The sequence below is a fragment of the Peromyscus maniculatus genome, chromosome 1 (genome assembly GCF_049852395.1).
Source record: "Peromyscus maniculatus bairdii isolate BWxNUB_F1_BW_parent chromosome 1, HU_Pman_BW_mat_3.1, whole genome shotgun sequence".
Lineage (NCBI taxonomy): Eukaryota > Metazoa > Chordata > Mammalia > Rodentia > Cricetidae > Peromyscus > Peromyscus maniculatus.
The window spans coordinates 94,427,490-94,445,596 of record NC_134852.1 but is presented as its reverse complement, the minus strand read 5'-3'; positions in this window follow the sequence as shown (position 1 = coordinate 94,445,596).

Sequence of the window (18,107 nt, the reverse complement as noted above, 5' to 3'; positions counted from 1 at the left end):
TTCTGAAAAGGGGGATTCCATCACCCAGGAAACAATGCCAATAATGCCAATGGGACCTCATGAAATTAAAAAGGTTCTGTAGAGAAAATGAAACGGCAGAGTGAAGAGGCAGCCTGTGAAATGGCAGAAAATCTTTACCACCTACGGATCTGACAGAGTATTAACATTTAGAATGTACAACTAATAAAGTGTGAGAGGAAATCAGCCAACCCAATTAGTAAACGAGCTAACGAACAGACAGTTCTCAAAAGATGAAGTGTGAGTGGTCAATGAGTGTGCCAAAATGTTCAACATCAGTAGACACAGAAGAGCAGATTAAAAGGCTTGGAGATGCCATCTCAACCTGATCAGAATGGCAGTCACTGAGAAAACAAAGACCGACAAGAACAGGAACAGAAGGGAACCGTTGTACCCTGAACACTATGGACATCACTACCGAGGCGAGAGAGAGAGAGAGAGAGAGAGAGAGAGAGAGAGAGAGAGAGAGAGAGAGAGAGAGGGAGGGAGGGAGGGAGGGAGGGAGGGAGGGAGGGAGGGAGGGAGGGAGGGAGGGAGGGAGGGAGGGAGGGAGGGAGGGAGGGAGAGAGAGAGAGAGAGAGAGAGAGAGAGAGAGAGAGAGAGAGAGAGAGTGTTAGAGAGAGAGAGGTCTTCCACATGACCTGGGATAAGCACATCTAGTATTCACTCAAAGATCTCTGTCAACATATCATAGAGGCACTTGCACACCAATGCTTATTGCAGCACCATTCACAACAGCTAAGTTATGAAAGCAACCTTGTTGTCCGTCAACAGAGGAATGGGTAAAGAAAATATGGGGTGGAATTTTATTCAGCCATGAGGAAGAATGAAGTTCTGTCACTTGCAGGGAAATGGACACAACTGGAAATAATCATATTAAATCAGTTAAGTCAGTCTCAGACGAATACTGCAGATCCCAGATTTTTATATAGGTGTATAAAAAGATGGGTGTATGTACAACACAAAAGTGGAAGTAATGTTGTGTGGTGATACATTGTGTACCCTAATAAAATGTGCCTGAAGATCAGAGAACAGAATAAGCCACCAGATTAAACATAGAAGCCAGGCAGTGGTAGCACACATCTTTAATCCCAGCACTCGGAAGGCAAAGATCCCTCTGGATCACTGTGAGTTCAAAGCCACCCTGGAACTACGTGAAATTGACTCAGTCTAGAAGAGTAACAGAGTCAAGCAGTGGTGGCACACACCTTTAATCCCAATACTTGGGAGTCACACACCTTTAATCCCAGCATTTAAGATCTCACACCTTTAATCCCAGTATTTGGGAAGCACACAGGCCAATAAACCCAGCACTAGGAAGGAAGTGATGACTGGGTGGAGAAAGGTACATAAGGTGTGAGGAGACAGGAACTGAAGCCTTTTCGGCTAAGGAGTCCTAGAGGTGGCAGTGGCTTGTTCCTTTGTCTCTCTGATCTTTCAGCATTTTCCCAATATCTGGCTCCGAGTTTTTTATTAAAAGACCTATTAGATTTCATGCAACAATGATGTCTAGGGGGATGAAGGGAACAAATTCAGGGCAGAAAGAAAATTAGAGGAGAGTGAAGGGGTCTTGGGAGTATGCTCAAAGTACATTTTGTACTTGTGTGAAATGTCTATAAAATCCTGCACACAGTGACTCCATGTCCAAAAACAAAAAGGAAAAAAAAAGAATTGTCAGTGTAATCGAGGGGGGAATATAAGGTTTTAAAATCTAAAAGACATTGGCATGCTTTCAGCTCAACCCAGTTCAACAAGAATAACTTTTCAACTGTCCTTTCTTCTACGTTCATTGTTGTAGCAAAATATACTGTGTTAAGTATTCTTCAAGTGTCAAAAAATGAGAAACAAAGACGAAATTCTTTCATATTTGAATATGGGCTTCCTGAAGCAGTAACTCAGGTGCCAAGTATAATAAGCATAAAGAATCCCAGGGCTGGATTGAAGATGAGAGGCAGAGTGTTTGCTTAGTAAGCACAAGGTCCTGATGTCAACCCCCAGTACCACATGGTTAAGAAAAGGGAAAAAAGAACAAATAAGTTAGGAATATTTATAGCTGCTACCGAACAAATTATTAATTTAGTTACAAAACTCAATGTGTCAAAGATTATTCTTGGAGAACAGACTCATTGTGCACAGAGTAGTTATTCCACTTACTTAGTTTAATCTTAACAATTGGTAAATACATTTATGTAAAATATTAATTCCACTCATGAAAAAAAAGGAAAAAATATGCCAGTGATAGAAATGAAAATAAAGCAGGATAAATTTCTCCTCATAAGGAATAAATAAATAAATAAATAAATAAATAAATAAATAAATAAATACTCTTAAAGACAGAAGATAGGTATTATTAATATATGTTTATCCTAGAGTAATCAACATAGGTTAAAATTGTATGTGTTTTCTAAAATACTGGAAAGAAAAGGGTCAATAGAAACTCCACAAAAGATTACTGTAAGAAGTAGGTGTTCTGTCTAGTTTTACATTAACTTGATAGGAGCTCAAGTCATCTGAGAGAAGGGAACCTCTATTAAGAAAAGAGACTGGGCTGTAATAAGTCTATAGGACATTTTCTCAATTAGTGATTGATGGGGGAGGTACCAGCCCATTGTGGGTAGTGCCATCCCCTAAGCTAGTGGTCCTTGGTTCTATAGGAAAGCAGACTGAACAAGCCGCAAAGGGCAAGCCAGGAAGTCGCTTTATCCCCACGGCCTCTGCATCAGCGCCTACCTCCAGGTTCCTGCCTAGTTTGAGTGTTGGCTTCCCTGCAGGAGCTGTGACTCAGGACATGTGAGCCAAGTAAACCCTTTTCTTCCCCAACTTGCTTTTGGTCATGGTGTTTCATCGTAGAAATAGTAAGCCTAAGAGAGTATGGAGAACAAAAGAAATATGGAGAGGCTGGAGAGATGGCTCAGTGATTAAGATGCTTGCAGCTCTTGCAGAGGCCCGAGATAGGTTCCCAGCACCCATGAAAGGCAGATCACAACCCCCTATAACTTCAGCTTCAGGGGAGCTGAGGTCCTTTTTTGAACCCTGAGGGCACCTTTACCCACCCATGTAATGTACAAACATACATAGGATTTTTTATATAAATTTAAAGAAAATATTAATGAAGCAAAAATGGAAGGGGCAAAAATCATTAAAATGGGGTGCAGCTATTGCCCCAGTATGACTATCTTAAGCTCCTAATTAGAAAGATAACATTTCCGTAAAATTGAAACAAATAATGAAATTCAATCTTGCTGTTTATAGCTTGCTTAGGGTAAACAAAATTAGACTCAGACCCAGCAGGATACATGAGTGTGTGTGTGTGTGTGTGTGTGTGTGTGCGTGTGTGTGTGTGTGTGTGTGTGTGTGTGTAAAACAATAATAATTAAAGAAAAGGAGGCTATCAACTTGAGAGTAGGTGGGGATATTGGAAGGGTTTGAGAGAAGGCGGATGGAAGGGACTAGAGGGAGGAAAGGGAGGGGCAAAGTGATGTAATTTTATTTCAATTAAAGACATTAAATACATACGCTTTAAAAAAATAAAAAAAGATGAGTGAAAGTAGCAAACAAAATTTTAAAAGAACAGTAATATTACTACACTGAAAAATTCTAAGGAAATCATGTTTCATAATGATGAAATTAAATCAGTGACAGATGCATATAAATTAGGAAACATCCTGCTTCACATAATTTTCATGAACTGTATGAAACCAGTCTACCAGAAGGAAAATCTCTCGCAGCCACAATCACAGGAAAGAGTTTAATTTCTGTCTCCTGCACTTGAAAGATCAAGTTAATCAAATTTATATCTTACAGATTCTTCTATAATAAACCACTTTAATAGCTACAAAATTTTAAGAGCTCTGCAATTCAAACACACAATCTGTATCTTTTTTGTTTGTTTGTTTGTTTTCAAGACAGGGATTCTCTGTGTAGCTTTGGTGCCTTTCCTGGAACTCACTTTGTAGCCCAGGCTGGCCTCGAACTCACAGAGATCTGCCTGCCTCTGCCTCCCAAGTGCTGGGATCAAAGGTGTGCGCTAACACTGCCCAGCCACAATCTCTATTTTGTCAAGTGTTTCTAGCATGTTCACAGAAGTTCATTTTCAGGCTGGGGAGGTAGCTCGGCACTAAGTGTGTACAGCTCCTGCAAAGGACCCAAATTCAGTTGGTTGCCACTCCAGCTCCAGGGAATCCAACACTCCGGACTTCAAGGGAACCTGCAGTCATACCCCCCCACACACACACACAGATATATAATTAAAATGTTCTTAATTAGCTTTACTTCAGAGCACAAAACTCAGTAATTTCAGAGCACAGAGCCAGTGCATCTTATATTCTTTTATGATAATCTTAAAAGCATCTTTTCACACCAAAGTTGGGAACTGTACCTTATCCAAAGAAATTTAAGCACTTAGGAATTCCAAAGTATCTTTTGGAGTCTCACTGACATTACATGGGAAATGATGGTGCCTAGTATGAGACGAACTTCTGCAGAATCCACTCATGGCCACCTGCATGTGGGCTATGATGACACTGCTGGGTACTGTCCCTGGGGAGGAGGGGGTGCCCCTCCTCACACCCACCCCATATGATGTTCCTGCTATTGCCTCCCTATTCACCCAGGAGTGGGCCCCAGAGTGGGAGACCAAACACGCTGCATCCTCAGTCTCTGAGGAAGCTGACCTTGACATCTGCTCCTTCACCCAGGCCACAGCCGGCTCACTTAGTGAGCTTGATTTTTTTTTAATTTATTCATTCAAAACTCTGCCCAGGCCCCAACTTCACAGTAATCTTTTTATTTCCTGTCTTTTTGTGTTCCATTTCATAAAGCTGAAGGCTTTAAATGTCCAAGCTGTGGACAGGCTGAACCCAGTAAGGACAAAATAAAAATACATTTTCAGTACTATTTAACTAAGATGACAATATAAAAATGTAACTTTTATTATTCAATGTGAATACAGTCTCGGTTTCAAAGGAAAAGCAACTGGGTTCAGTGTATCACAAAACATATGAAAGCTAGATCAATCTCAACAGGTTACATGTAGATGTGTGCACATATATGTATTTATACATGTACAGATGTGTATTCAAATGACAGTACTAATTAAAGAAAACATTGTGAATTTGGGAGGGGAGGGAGGGTTTGGAGGGGAAGAGGGAGGAGCAGGAGTGATGTAGATGGAATCCTCGTGTATGAAGTTCTCAAAAATTAAAATTATTTCTTGCAAAATATGGATATTAACATATTTATAATTATAAATATATGCGGTAATACATAATTTGGAAAATACATTAATAAACATAATCCAGATCCTGTAAAATGTGCTCCAGGCTGATCATGGGTTATTTATTATTTATTGAAGTTGAGCATAGGCTTCATACGCAGCTTCTTTTAAGTTTCTGTGATAAAATCATTTTTAAATTACTCTTCCCATCAAGATAGGACAGCATACATTCAATAACACTAAAGCATGCTTTCACATTAGGAAATCCACTTCAAAAATCTCCTATCACTAGAAAAGAAACAATAACAGATACTATCAAAGAGATACTCCTGAAAAAAAAAATATCCTAGTCACCCCAGAAAAATGCATTTTGTTAAAACAATAAAGCATATTTCAAGCTAGCCGCTAGCATGATATTCACAAATGGAGGCACACACTTAGGATTTATTAGGTATTGTTTTTCCATTTGGGTATTTTATAAGTGTAGATGTCATTTGTTTTTCCGGCTAATACATAAATACATATTATTACTACCATCCTCACTTTATATGTGATGGAACCAAGAATGGAGACGTTAAGCCGCTGGCCCGGTTCACGGAGCTCATCAGGGACAGGGCTGGATGAAGATGCAGATGCTTCCCCTCCAGAACCTGTCTCTCAGTCTCTGTGCCTTGGAGCCTCTCCCATTGGCTTCACCTGGGGGAAACTGCACAGAAAGCTGTCACTTGCCTCAGGACCACACCTACTCTACCCCTGTGATTTCACAGCTCTCCGGGGTTATTCTGAAACACGACAAAGAGAGTCACAAAGAAAAACAAATATGCTGAGAAAGAAAATGTATATTTTTCCCATTATCTTAACAATGAAACTATTTCCTCTGGGAAATTCGGGATAATCAGTTGGAAAATCATTGGAATGAATTCGCCAATATAAAATAGCTAGGACACAGAAGAAAGTTGTCCTGTGTTTCAGAGATTTTCAGTTAGAGAGCATAATAAAAAATAGATTCCCTTAGGGATGACAAGAAAAATATCTGGAATGCCTGGAAACCAGGAGAACAGTAAACAGTAAAATCCTACATGTAGGTGAAGGAAAACATACATTTTGGGTACATAAAATAAAGTAAGACTATAAAAAATAAATCATACCCCGTGTCCCTGGAGGCAAACTTTCTATTACAAAGATCTTGGATCCCAGAATTAATTTGTAAAGATCATACATTACTATTACAACCCCAACACAGTGAGCTGGCTGGTGCCCATATCCTAGACCTCCACAATCGTAGCTCAGACCTTCCAGGAGAGGGGCTTTGAGAGCGGGGCTTTGAAAGGCGTTGGGCTGGATGAGGTCGTGGGGGTGACGTCCCACAGGACTGTGGCTTGTTAAAAAAAGTTCCCCTGCTAATCTTTCCTTCTCTCAACACCCTGCCCTGCCCCTCCCATGGTGAGGTAGCAGGAGGAGGCCCTGAAGGAACATCCCTCCTGACTGTTAGCTCCTTGACCCAAGACTTCCAATGTCCAGAGCTCGAAGGAAATCAGTTTCTGTTGCTTACGCCACCCTGCCTGTGGGGTTCTGTCATGATACCCTTAACTCACTCATATGACCGTGAAGATTTCTGCTAAGTATTTAGTAAAATTGTTCTTAAAATCATCTAAAGGACTGAAGGGTTAAGAAATCAATTCTAAGGGGAAAAAAATCACTATTTGTCGTGTTTCATGGTAATAATTTATTCAGGCAAGACTCATCAGTGGATTCTCAAATTAGGAGGTGAGGATTTGATGTGTAAGGGGATGTTCATACACTTTCAAAGGATGTCCCAATGTGGTACTTATTCATCACAGAAAGATAAGGATAACTTCATAGGGGGATGCCTGGCAGAGCTCACCTTTATTCAGGTATGCCAATTAGCATTACTAGCTGGTTGTGAGCTGGATCAGCAGGTGAGGTACTTGGCAACCTGGGTTTGATCCCCAGGACCCACATGGTGGAAAGAGACAACTGTCTCATGAAAGGCGTCCTCTGACTGCCACATGTGTCATAACACACATGCGTGTGTATACACACATACAGGTGCACAAACACACACATTTGAGACAAGTGGATTTAAAAATAATTTTAAAAATCGCTAGCGACAGGATGATTCAACATGACATTTCTAAGCAGACTCTAAGAATGTAGCACCACAGCCCCAAACTGTGTAATCTGAATCTATTCAGGATTAGCCTACTACTGGGCTCCTTCCAAACTTTTGTTCCATGAGCACATGGAACAAAAGAACTGACCTACACCTTGCTAAAGGTCAGGTTCTGCTGGGGAAATGGCTCTCTGGGCAAGAGCCCTGGCTGTGCAGGCAGGAGGACCTGAGTATGAACCCCAGCACCCACATACAAAAATGCTGTTTGTGGCCTGCAGTCCTAACACTGGAGGCCAGAGGAAGGAGGATCCCCGGTGCTTGCTGGCTATCCTGCCTAGCTGGAATGAGAGACCCTGGCTCAAAGGAATAGGCAGAGCACAACAGAAGAAAACAGATGCCATCCTCTTTAAGCCTGCGTATACACACTACACACACACGTACAAACACATGAAACACACACACACACACACACACACACACACACACACACACACACACGCTAAGCTATGAAATGTCCAGAGTGTGAGAAGTTATGAAGTCTTGAGTGAACATGTGTTATTGACATGAGCACAGCCATGCCAAGGACCCCAATGAAGCAGACTGTGGCAATGGAAAAGCCTTCTGGTCCCTGTACAGATGCTGACAGTTGTGTACATGAAGTATCTACCCCAGCTTCTGTTTCCATGACGTTGACAGCCTGAAGCTGCTCCCAAATAAAGACCTCCTTCCAGGACTAGCTAAACTTGCCTTCTCTTCCAAACGTATACAACAAAGCCGACTCCTCAGACCAGACGTGTAAAATAAACACACTGAGTTTCCAACTGCTGCTGGTTCACCTCCATCTGAGCACAGGCCCGCACGATACTGGCTTTTCTGTCTATGCATCTGCATGTCTGTGTGTCTGTGTGCCTGTCTTCATTTACTCATGGTTCCAGTTAGGTTTCCAGGACCTACTCAGGTCATGGCACAGGAAGCTGAGGCATTGTTCAAAGCGTAAAGGCAACCAGAAAGATGCACCACCCGTTTGCACTGTGTAATCTAGATTCTCCATTACCATGTCATTGGGACAACCAGCAGAATTGGAACCGGGCTACTGCTTTCCTGACTTTGATAGCTGATACAGAGGAGACCATCCTTGGTTTTAGGAGATATGCCCTGAAGCCCCAAGGGGGCAAATATCTGTAATTTAAACCCAAACTGCTAAGGAATTTTAATAAACATTTGCACTTATATAAGATATATATATATGCACAATGTGAGAAGAAAATAAATGGGGAAAATATTGAAACTTAAGTTGCTGAGGAACACATAGGATGTTTTGGGTGCCATTATTGCAACTTTCAATAAATCTGAAGTGATGACAAAATGCAAAGTGTGGTACAAGGCTAGATTTAGTCCCAAGTTTTGATGGGGGCTATATCACTATAATCCTGATTCTCAGGTTAAAAAAATTACATCAAATACTTTTACAAATGTCTTTGTGCATACATATCTGTACATTTGCATCCATATGTATATGCATATGCATGCATGTATGTGATACACAGTATCTACACTGTGAAAACAATAGCTAAGTTACGAAAAAGGAAGAGGGAAAATCAAAGTGTAATGTTAAATTTTTTTAAAGCACTTTCCTGTGTTTTCATTTGGGTATGTGCTGCATGGTGTGTGTGTAGGGGGGGGTCCTATGTGTGTGGGGGTCTATGTGTGTGTATGTGTGTCTGTGTGTTTCTCTGTGTGTATGTCTGTCTGTGTCTGTGTGTGTCTACATGTGTGTATGTGTGTATGTGTATGTGTGTCTATGTGTGTGTGTATGTGTGTCTATGTGTGTGTGTATGTGTATTCACATGTGGAGGCCAAAGGTTGATATTGAGTGATTTCCTCAGTCACTCCTTATTTTTTGAAGCAGAGCCCCTGACTGAACCTGGGGCTCACCATTCCAGCTAGAATGGCTGGCCAGGGAGGCCTCAGGATCCACTTGTCTTCTCCATCCCCCAATGATGGGTTTCTGTGTACCACCTTATCTGGCTTCTCTATGTGGGTCCTGAGAATCTGAACTAGCATCCTTATGCTTACGCAGAAAGCACTTTATCCCCTGAGCCATACCTTTAGTCCCTGTGTCTTCAGTCTTTTTTTTTTTCCGAGACAGGGTTTCTCTGTGTAGCTTTGGTACCTATCCTGGATCTTGCTCTGTAGACCAGGCTGGCCTCGAACTCACAGAGATCCACCTGCCTCTGCCTCCCGAGTGCTGGGATTAAAGGCATGCGCCACCACTGCCTGGCATATCTCCATTCTTAAATGAGTGATTTCAACTGCTCAAGAGGAATCCAAAACATAACCCTCATTTTGAGAAAACTGTAAAAGATGCTGCTTTTTAGTGTCTGTTAAAAGTTTCCCGAGGTAGGCTTGGTGGCAAATACCCTTTATCCCAGAACCTTGGAAAGAGACAAGCAAATCTCTGTGAGTTCAAGATCAGCTTTGCCTGCACAAGTTCCAGGCCAACCAGGGGCTACATAGTCTTTAAAAATGTCTAAAAAAAAAAGATGTCTAAAAAGAAAAATCTCCTTCTCTGTCTAGATTCATTAGAGAAGGTAAGTCTGCCTGCCTTGATTGAGGATGGCCTCCCAGATATCTGGAGTCCAGGACAGAGCAGGCATGTGCTCTCTAAGGGATCCCACAAGCAGAGAAAGAACACTCAGGTCCCCAGAAGGTCTCATAGTAAAGACTCCTTCTTTCTTGTGGGGTGACACCAGCCACAGGATGCAAGCAGCTCCTGTCCTCTTGGCTTGGTTGGACAGCACACTGAAGTCACCATGCACTGAGCTGCATCCAAGCCCTACTGCCATGAGGATGAGTCTACAGACGGAAGTCTGAGCAGTGCCAAGTGCCCAATGGGAAAACCAGGTTGGATTTCACTAGCAAGCACTCAGTACCCAGTAAAGGATGCAGAGCTCAGGGACCAGCCTCATTCTTCAGAGCAGAAGGGGATTAGTATGAATAAGTTGTAGTGATATATTGTGAACCTTAATAAAATTTGCCTGAAGATCAGAGAACAGAACAAGCCACTAGGGTAAACATTGATGCCAGGCAGTGGTGGCACACACCTTTAATACCAGCTCTTGAGATATCACACCTTTAATTTTAGTATTTGGGAAGCACACATTAATCCCAGCACTAGGAAGGAAGTGATGCCTGGGCAGAAAAAGGTATATAAGGCTTGAGGAGACAGGAACTAAAGCTTTTGGACTGAAGAGTCCTAGAGGTGAGACATGGCAGTGGCTTGTTCCTTTTCCCTAACACGTGCGCACACACACACACACACACACACACACACACACACACACACACACACTTATTTGGCTGATACTACTGTGGACCAGAAGACACAGGTCCTCAGGGCCACTTGAAGTAGTTGCACAGAAATAACTTCAGAATCCATCTGAGACATGGAAGGAGACATCAATCTTAAATATTTTGTCTGTGGGTCATGTTAACTTCAGTCTTCTTCCAGATACACTGATAATCATCAAACTGCATTACGCAGTTGTTGTTGTCTTGGTTTTTGATTTTTTTTCTTTTGCTCTTTACTCTTTTAGCTCTTCGGCAGGGGTCGGGGGAGCGGAACCCAGCTACCAAATAAATACACACACGGAGACTTATTCTTATTTATGAATGCCCAGCCTTAGCTTGGTTTGTTTCTAGCCAGATTTTCTTATATCCCATCTACCTTGCCTCTGGGCTTTTATATTTCTCTATTCTATATGCCTTTCTTTCCTTCTTACTCTGTGGCTGGCTATGTAGATGGGTGACTGTTCCCTTGCATCCTTCTCTCCTCCTTTTCTCTTGTTCCTGGATCTTTTGCTCCCAAATGACTCCTATATATCCTCTCTGCCTGCCAACTCCGCCTATCCTTCCCCTGCGTTGCTACTGGCCGTTCAGCTCTTTATTAGACCAATCTGGTGTTCTAGACAGGCACAGTAACAGAGCTTCACAGAGTTAAACAAATGCAACATAAAAGAATGCAACACATCTTTGCATCATTAAACAAGTGTTCCACAGCATAAACAAATGTAACGCATCTTCAACTAATATTCCACAACATTATGGTACACGGCATGAGATCCCAAGGCTTCTGAGTAGGGTTATCTTTGACAGAGGTACCACTTGAAGTAAGTGTTGACTGAAGAGCTATAAGATGGGTTAGAAAGACACATATTACTATAGAAATTCCACTGAGGGGTAAATCCCAACAACTAAAAGTAAGAGAGACCCAAGGACACCACCTGTCCTTTCAATTATATTCACATATTTTAATAATTGTTCCTAAAAGATTTATGTATTTTACTTCATATGTATGTGTGAGTGTGTGCATGTACATATGTGTACTGTGTGAGTGCCTGATGTCTACAGAGGGCAGAACAGTGTGTCAGATCTCCTGGGACTGGAGTTATAGGTGGTTGTGAGCTGTCCTGTGGGTGCTAGGAACAGAATGCAGGTCCTACACAAAAGCACCCTGTGCTCTTAACCACTGAGCCATTTCTCCAGGCAATCTAAGAATTCTTGAGTGGGTGTTTACTATTTGCAAACACTGCAAGGCCCATCAAGAAACACAGGGCAGTACAGAAGACTCAGCTCTCTGCAATATGAATACCCACAGGGGGGAAAAATGTACTTTCTCTCACAAGACACAAAGTGCTCCAGCGGCATTTCTGAAACCTTTTGTGACATGGCTGACTATAGAATAGGCTTTTGTTTTTACATAAAAGTCACCCTTTGACCTTCATTTTATTCTTACAGAAAAATACACATCACACACACACACACACACACACACACACACACACACACACACACACACACATCTATCCTTGGCCAGAGGAATACATGGAAGAAGTAAAAACCTAAGAGGACTAAGGTTTTGTAACTATTTTAAAGTAAATAAGGAAACTGTAACTGGGGTGGGGGGTGGCTCAGTGGGTAAGGTGCTCGCCGTACAAGCATGAGAAAATGAATTCAATCCCAGCACCCACTCAATAAAAGAGCAGATGTGGAGTGCACCTGTAATTCCAGGGCTGGGGAGGTGGAGACACAGGGACTCTTAGGGCTTTCTGCCCAGCTAGTCCAGTTGCATCAGCCTGCTCAAGGTTCAGTAAAAGACTATGTTTTAAAAATAAGGTGGATAATGACTGATGCAGACACCTAACATCAACCACATGCACAAACATTCACATGAATGCACACACACACACGGTACCATATATATGGGATCTAATGTTTCTAACACTCTGAAAGGGAACAGTGTGGGTGTGAGCATCACTCAGACATGATTATTTGTGAGAGTTAGACAAACCATGGTCCCTCCATGAATATTGATGTAAAGTCATATCTTTCTAGAAATTTCTACAGGATATAACATTCTCCAGATTTTAAGTTCTTCTAATACTTACCAAGATTTGCCTGTAGCTCTTCCTGTTTCATGGCTTTCAATCTTATTCCAATATTTAAAAGTTTCACGTTGAAATAATCTACAGCCAACAATGAGATGAAGTCACCATGATGGGCTTCGGTGAAGCCTAAGGGTCAAATGCAAAGAGAAAACTCCACACGTGTGTGTGTGTGTGTGTGTGTGTGTGTGTGTGTGTGTGTGTGTGTGTGTGTGTGTTTGCCTGAGAAGAAAGGTGCCTGGAAATTTGTATTCTACCCACGGAATAAAAAGGCTCTCAAGAGTTAAAAAGATGTCAGAGTTAGAAAGGCCTTACACTCATTCTTGAATTCCTTTGGCCATCTTCCCAACAGCAAATATTCCGAATATGCCAGGGGACAGGCAACAGTGGGAAATTATTACTCGCCCAGCCAGCCAATCATAATAACCTAAAGGCAACAGATGAAGCCTCTGCAATGTGCCAAGCCCTGTGCTGAGTGCTTTGCCCAGATTACATCACTGAAGTCTCCCCATAATCTCAAGGGGTGGACACCACGCTTCCTACTCCATCGACACAGGAAAAGAGGCTTGTTGGGAGCACAGAGCTAGCCCAGTGGACGGTCCAGCACCCTGTGCATTTTTTCTGTGCTAAAAACATCTTCTCTTTGTGAATCCAAGTCTGTATCTGCCCATTCATCAAAATCCAGCTCCGTGGGGCCTTAAATATTATACCATTCTTCAAACATCAATGGTCCATAAAGAACAAGGAAGCCCCTGGCCCTAAAGCAGGCCTGAGTATAGAGGAACTTAAAGTATGGAGGAAAACTGAGTTCTGACATCAAAAGGAAAACTCAAAAGTAGAGGAAGGAAGAAAAGGCCAGTGGGATGGGAAGAGGACAGATGTCGATCAGGGAATAAAAAGGGTCCTAAGGCCACCCTCTGAGAAAGATGGGGTTGGTGGTCCAGGACATCTTTAGGAGAAGTTGGCAGCTGAAATGCATGCAGAGTCTGAAAGTCGATGGAGCATACCCAGGAGTTACATGAAAGATGCCTTAATTTTTCAGATGCTCAAAACTTAGAAAATAATGAACTGGGAGTCTGCTGAGCATGGTAATCCCTGACACTGTGCTGGAAAGAGACAACATTTAAACTCTTGGAAATTGTGCCTTCATATATCAAATAGAAATTGCAGCCATAACTTCAGCACACTTTTATAGAGTAAATATCAAATGTATATAAAACATTTATCGTACAGTAAGTATTTAATATCGAGGGGTTTTGTTGTTGTTTATCTCAGGGGGGATATGGAGAGAAGCAGGTATCTGATAGAAAAAGGAATTAGCAGAGGCTTAGAAGAAGATGACTAGATACTCAATCCACACAAATAGCAAACAGCAGGCCTACAGCTAGGCTTCCTGGAGCCAGGAGATTGTGGGGAGCAGCGACTTGGGGAGCTGATAGCCCAGCACCCAAAGCCCTCCTCTCCATGGCCCAGGTCCTCCTTTCTCCATAGTGGGATTGCCATGAGCACACCGGCTCTCTTGTCTATCTGGTCCATGTGTTCTGAGTGATGTCCTTCTTGCCACTGGGTTTCATTGATTTTTTTTTCTGTTTTGTTTTAAATAGATCCCACCCAGCTAGAATCTTCAGCCACCATGTGGTCTTGGTGTAGACCATGAGTAAGGAAGGCTCTTGGGATTGGAGTGAGCTCTGTTTACAAACAGGAAGACTGAGGTCCCGAAGTGAGTGAGGATTAGCCAGAGGTCATAGAGATGGTTAGTAGTGAACACTGGAGACAGGACAAACAACCTGCCTTCTAGCCTCCTCTAGAGACGCTGGACTACTTCAAAGGACAAAGCCTATGCTTTCTTTTGATGATAAGGATGAAGGCAGCAAGAAAAGTCCCTGGGTCAGTGTCAGCAAGAGTTCCTCTAACAGCAAGAGTAGCCCCTGACTACTCGCATGACCGGACCCATAGAGTAGACTCCTGCTTCCTTGGCAGCTGAGCATGTTGGGTTCTCTGATGCCAGGAGTCCGTTGGCAGGGATGCTGTTGCTCCGTGTCATTCTCATATATCATCAAAACAGCAGTAAGAGTTACGACACTGGGTGTTTGGGAAATATTGGCTGTGATACATTGGGCTTCCTTGGTTTGGATGTGCAGACTTCCCTCTGGATCTTTCAAATGAACTTCAACAAAGTAAGACAGATATCAAAGGATGAATACTGACAGAAAACAGCGAGAGAAGCTAAGAATACAAGGAAGATCATTTACTCCTTGCTTACCCATTGAGTTTTTGTCACTCTGTGGTACAATGGCTTCCATCAGTACAGGGTCCACTGGCTGGTAACACCAGGCTTCCTGAGAACTTGTTACACATGCAGATTCCAGGGCCTCTCCTCCAGCTCACAGACAGGCCCAGAAATCTGTAGGTTCACCATCTACAAGGAATTCTTGTGCATTCTTAGTAAAAACTGAGATCCCTATAGTGGAGAACATGAGGGAAAGTAAAAAGAACCCCAGACAATCAAGTAGACATGAGGAAGAGCCCCTGCTAAATTGAGAATTCCTCACTCTTTTCTGCATTCCCGTTTATCCCTGGAGCGAAATTAGACTTTGCCTTCTGTGAATCTTCACCCCAACAAAAAGATGAAAACAGAAGACTGGGCAGGCATTATACTTTCTTTGCAAATCGCCTTTTTTTTTTTTTTTTTTTTTTTTTGGTTTTTCGAGACAGGGTTTCTCTGTGTAGCTTTGCGCCTTTCCTGGAACTCACTTGGTAGCCCAGGCTGGCCTCGAACTCACAGAGATCCACCTGCCTCTGCCTCCCAAGTGCTGGGATTAAAGGCGTGCGCCACCACCGCCCGGCTGCAAATCGCCTTTTATGGCAGACAGACTTTTAAAAAGTTTTCATGGTTGTTTTTTGTCTGTTCATTTTCAGTTCTTTTGAAGGAAGCTTATTCTAGCTATTTCTGCTTGCTGAATATTAAACACAACAATTGAGGATATCTATATAGAATGAGGCTAGCAGACCTAGAATAGTCATCATAGTCCCAAACTGCCCAGCAAATCATTAGCAAATTACTAATGTCAGAGGCAAGAGGAAGATGCAGTGGTCACAGATAAATCATGCAGACCATCTGTACCAAATGAGAAATCCAGTCAATACCAAGTCTCTAAAACACTCTTTAATTCTGCCAAGAAGACTGGGAATGGTTAATTGCAATCCCAACTCAATAATTGTTACAATTTGCCTATTATCCATTACTATTCTGTAGCATTAAAATGTCACTAAAAATCTCCCGATTTTTACAGATTCTCAGCACTCTGTGCAGACCCGTGGGAAAAATCATGGACAGGTCACAAGATTCAGTACAAAAGCAAAGCAAGACCTTGTCAGCATTGTAACACAAATCTTAAAAGGTCTTATTAATAAAAACAAACCTGGAGCTGGGTATTGGGGTGAATGCTGGAAGATCAGAGAAGCAGAAAAAGCCACAGCCACCTCACCTTGCCAAGTCCTCAGCTGATCCTGTTTCCTCAGACTGGAAGCCTCTCAGTCCTCTTCCAGAATGAATCTCTGCTGAACTGTTGCTCAAAAGCCTAAAAGCTTAACCAGCTCTAGTTCCTGGTCCTCACGCCTTAAATACCTTTCTGCTTTCTGCCATCATTTCCTGGGATTGAAGGCTTGAGTCACCATGCCTGGCTGTTTCCTGTGTGGCTTTGAACTCACAGAGATCCAGATGGATCTCTGCCTCTGGAATGCTAGGATTAAAGGCGTGTGCTACCACTGCCTAACCTCTATGTTTAATATTGTGGCTGTTCTGTTCTCTGACCCCCAGATAAGTTTATTGGGGTACACAATATATCAACCACACAACATGGGGCAAAGGAGAGGCAGCCTGATGCTTCATGTGGGTCATGGAGATTCAGAGGTCTCTCTCAGTGGCATGATGCCTTTATGGGGTCTTGCAGAAAATATACAGGATGATGCAATGATATGGAGAGGGTGGTCTGTGAGGTAGATATGTACATATGTGGAGAGGCCAGAGCTCAACCGAACAGCTCAATGTGCCTTGGGAGTCTTCCACCTTATTTTTTTGAGGCAAGGTCTCTCCCTGAATATGAAGCTCACTAATTTCCAGCAAGCCCTAGGGATCCCCCTGTCTCCACCTCACTAACACTGCGATTACAAGCATGGTCTACCACAATTGGCTTATTTGTTAACTGAGCTGTCTCCTCTGGCCCAGGACTATGAAATCTGTAAAAGTGCTGATGAAGCTGCTATTAGTCTATCGCGTAGGGCTTCTCTGAAATCTCAGTGCTTAGGGTCAGAGCGATAGTTCAGTGGGTAAAAGCAGAAACTTGGTTCCTGGACCACACATACGTGTGGAAGGAAAGAACCAACTCCACAAAGTTGTATTCTGACTCCCACACATGTGCTGTCACACACACACACACACACACACACACACACACACACACACACACACCCCTCATTGATTTCAGAGGTCAGCCATTCTGCAGAAAGTTTACAACTTAGCTTATCAAGAGGCAGCTGAAGAAAGAGCAAGTATTGAGCCTGAGGTGACTGACCGCTGGGACTTCAGCCCCTCATTGTACAAAATAAAGCTGTGGAGGTTGGGGACGCTGTGTGGCAGCTCACCTAGGTGCTTACACTCATGGGACAGAGCCGTGACTTCTCCTCAGCCAGGCAGAGGCTCCTGTACCACCTCCACGGTGACAGGGCTCACGTCGGAGATATTTAATTTGGGGGCCAGAGCTCACCAAGGCCTCATTTTTCAGCTGCCCAAAAGGCAATTTTCCAGACAAATGAATCTGAGCACTGTGGGGATGAAAATGTTTCCAAAATAGATTTCTCTCCCTGGCTATCTCCCTAAACCAAGAATATTGAACAGGCAGAGCAAGAGTAACGGTCCCAGAGACAGCCACTTCCTGATAGGTCCATATGCTGTTTTTTGTGCATGGGGACTTGACAGATATGAAGGAGCTATGGATCTTGACGGGGTAAGTATGCTGGGTTATCTGGGTTATCTAGCCGGGTCTCATCACAGGCATTCTTAGAAATGGGACATAGGAAGGTCAGCGTCTCAGAAAGGGACAGAACGGCCTGCTATGGGAAGCAGAAGTAGAGTGGTATGGGCCAGAGTAACTCCAACCTGAAATGTAAAATACCATCCAAAGTTTGCTAAGCAAGAGGGAAATTGTAAAAATAAATCATTACATGAAAAGGAAACAGTATATATGGAGGTCTGAATTTTGGAAACTGAAGTGGATTTAAGAATTTAAGAATTGCG